The following is a 2,745-nucleotide window of genomic DNA, read 5'->3' on the forward strand; positions in this document are numbered from 1 at the left end:
AGTGCATCCAGACCCGTGGTAGTTTAATATACATAATAAACACAACTGGACTGATAGTGGTAAATTGAACATCACCTAGAATTTAAACCTCGCCGGACCTAACCTCCCACCTCGGTGAGGAAAGTTGGAAGGTGGAGGGGATGGGTGTGTGTGTATGTGTGTGAGAGAGTGTGCGTGTGTGCTTGCGTGCATGTGTGCGTGTGTGTGTGTGTGTATTTCCTGCTAAATTACTCCATCCCCTTTAATCCTTTAATGCAAGACCATGGCAGGAGGGTTGCAACTAGATGGTCTTTAAGGTCCCTTCCAACCCAAACCATTCTGTGATTCTATGAATGTGTTTGGCCGCAGTGAGTAGCACATCAGAGAGTACATCCCTAAGAAACAGCATGATCTGATGGCCGAGCCACCTGCCAGGGTCCTCTGTCTCTTCCCACCCCTTGGGTTTGCAGTTTGGGACTTTAAATTGTACATGGTACCATGCAGAGTTGCATTTTACCTGAAGAGTCTCTAAAGCAAACAGGTTGCTTATGAATGCTTAAAAAAATCCAGACCCCAAGTATATGCCTATTTTTGAGAAATGACTATTTTTTTATCCGCTTTTGAAAAGCAGCCAGCCCCACATTGCAAAGCTGTGCATCACCAGGCCTTGCACCATTGCAAGCAAGATGTGATCGCCGTGACTTAATCTCCTACAGCGCCCGTGTGCTTGTGCTCTGCCTTGCTTGGGGCTCTGGCAATAAACCCAGCTGCTCTCTGTGCTTGATCTGGAGAGGCAAAGCTTGAAAACCACAGTTGCCACACCTCTGTGTCCGACTGTGAGTCACGGCGGGATGACTCCGGTGGTGTGGAGCAAAGCGAAATGTGGACGTTTCACAGCTCTGCATGCAAAGAGCTCTCGGCACCCACCCTGTGAATACCGAAGGGATGCTCAATCATTGTCTTCACTGCTGCTTGGTTTATTGAAGTAAAGAAATTAGCTCAGATTTTGGTTCACTTTTCCACTTTTGGTCAAACATTTTTTTAACACTGTGCGTCTGTTGCGTAACTGGAAGCACAAAGCTTATGGCACTGGAAGTGGAAAAAAACAGGCAGACCACTCTGGTAAATGTGTGGAGCTTTTGAGCAAAATCCTGAAAATAACTACAGAGGTTTTTCATGAAAACACCTCTTGCCAAAGACATCTGGAGGAGTCCTAGGGAGGAAGGGAAAAAGCGGTGAGGACTAACGAGTTAATACAGCCTTATCCAGGAAGGCAGAAATCGCCAGTGCCTGTTTAAAAACACTTAGTGCACGTCACTCGAATAAGTTCACGAACGTGTGCTCTGGACATGCACACCTCTTGATGAGTCTGCTCTCGGAAGGGCTGTGCTTTAGGCAGATGCTGGAGCCAGGACTTGAACGGTTGTTCTGAAGAGCAGTGATCTCCTCCTGCTCGCGTTACAGGCTCAGGAAGCTCCAGATACTCATGCAATGTATCAGGGATCCTTCAGCGTTACTGGCTTAAATCCTCTCCAGCTCCCTTTGCCCTAAAACATCCCCCAAGATAGCACAGTGTTTATTTATTGTGGTGAGGTTTGGGTGCTGTGAAAGGCAAGTGAAGCAGTGCTCCCTGTTAAAGTGTTTCCCCGAGTGGGGCATCCCATTCCCTTGGGTATCCCTGGCATCTCTCATCAGCCAATGGCATTTTTTCATGCTTAAGTTTGGTCCAAATCCTGGTGACAAGTATTCAGCTGAATACTGAATTCAAGCTGAAGGATGCTAAAATCCAGGCGGGTGCCCCAGTAGAGAGGAGGGCGCCTTCCTCTGAAGCCCAATCTTTTAGCTAAGCAGAGATGAACTGCAGGAAGCTCTACTACAAATCATTACAACCAAACTCAACAGATTTTTGCCTTTTTTCTCCCTCCGTACCAGCTGCAGGACCAGCTAAACCATTGAGTTCAGCCGCTGCCTTCAAGCAGTAGTTTCTACGTTGTTAATGACACCAATTAATGTGTGCATCCCTTAATAACCTTTGGTCAGCCCTGAAGTGGTCAGGCAGTTGGACTAGATGATCACTGTAGGTCCCTTCCAAGTGAAATTATTCTATTTATTCTATTTTATTTTATTTTATTTTATTTTATTCCATTCCATCCCATCCCATCCCATCCCATTCTCTTCTATTGTACCAGCAGCACTGGGCAGCAGATCAGGATTTCAGCACGCAAACGCACCTTTTCCTTTTCTATCACTTTAAGCTGTGAAGCCCACTGAGGAAGCAGGAGATGATTCACCCTCAGCTCCAAGTACCATCGTGCTTGTTGAAATTCCAGCTGCCGTTAAGGGCTTCCCCAGCCTTGGTCTCCTGCCAGCCTTGCTGCGGCGGGTGAAACCCAAAGCTTTTTTGTCGTTTTTTTCTCGGCAGTCTCCGCAGTGAAGCAGAAAACGTCGGAAATTTAAAAGTAAATTTGTGGTTTATTGAACTTTAGTAAAGCTGGAGCCGTGGGCTATGCAGACGGGGCTCTTGCAAGGGCTACGGCCGCGGCTGTGCTCGCGGGGTCCGGCTGCGCCATGGTCAGACACTGCGGACCCCGATGCCTGGAGATGGACCCACTCGAGACATGAGACACGGGACGGCCAAATGTTCCCCCCTTAGTGGGGGGTCACCGTTTCATAAAGGCAAATATGACGAAGGCCTCCTGCTGCCAGGGCCCTTCCCAGCGCGGGGGGCGGCAGCTGCCCCGTGCCCGCCCCGTCCCCGCCCCGGGC

The sequence above is a fragment of the Falco peregrinus genome, chromosome 1 (genome assembly GCF_023634155.1).
Source record: "Falco peregrinus isolate bFalPer1 chromosome 1, bFalPer1.pri, whole genome shotgun sequence".
NCBI lineage: Eukaryota > Metazoa > Chordata > Aves > Falconiformes > Falconidae > Falco > Falco peregrinus.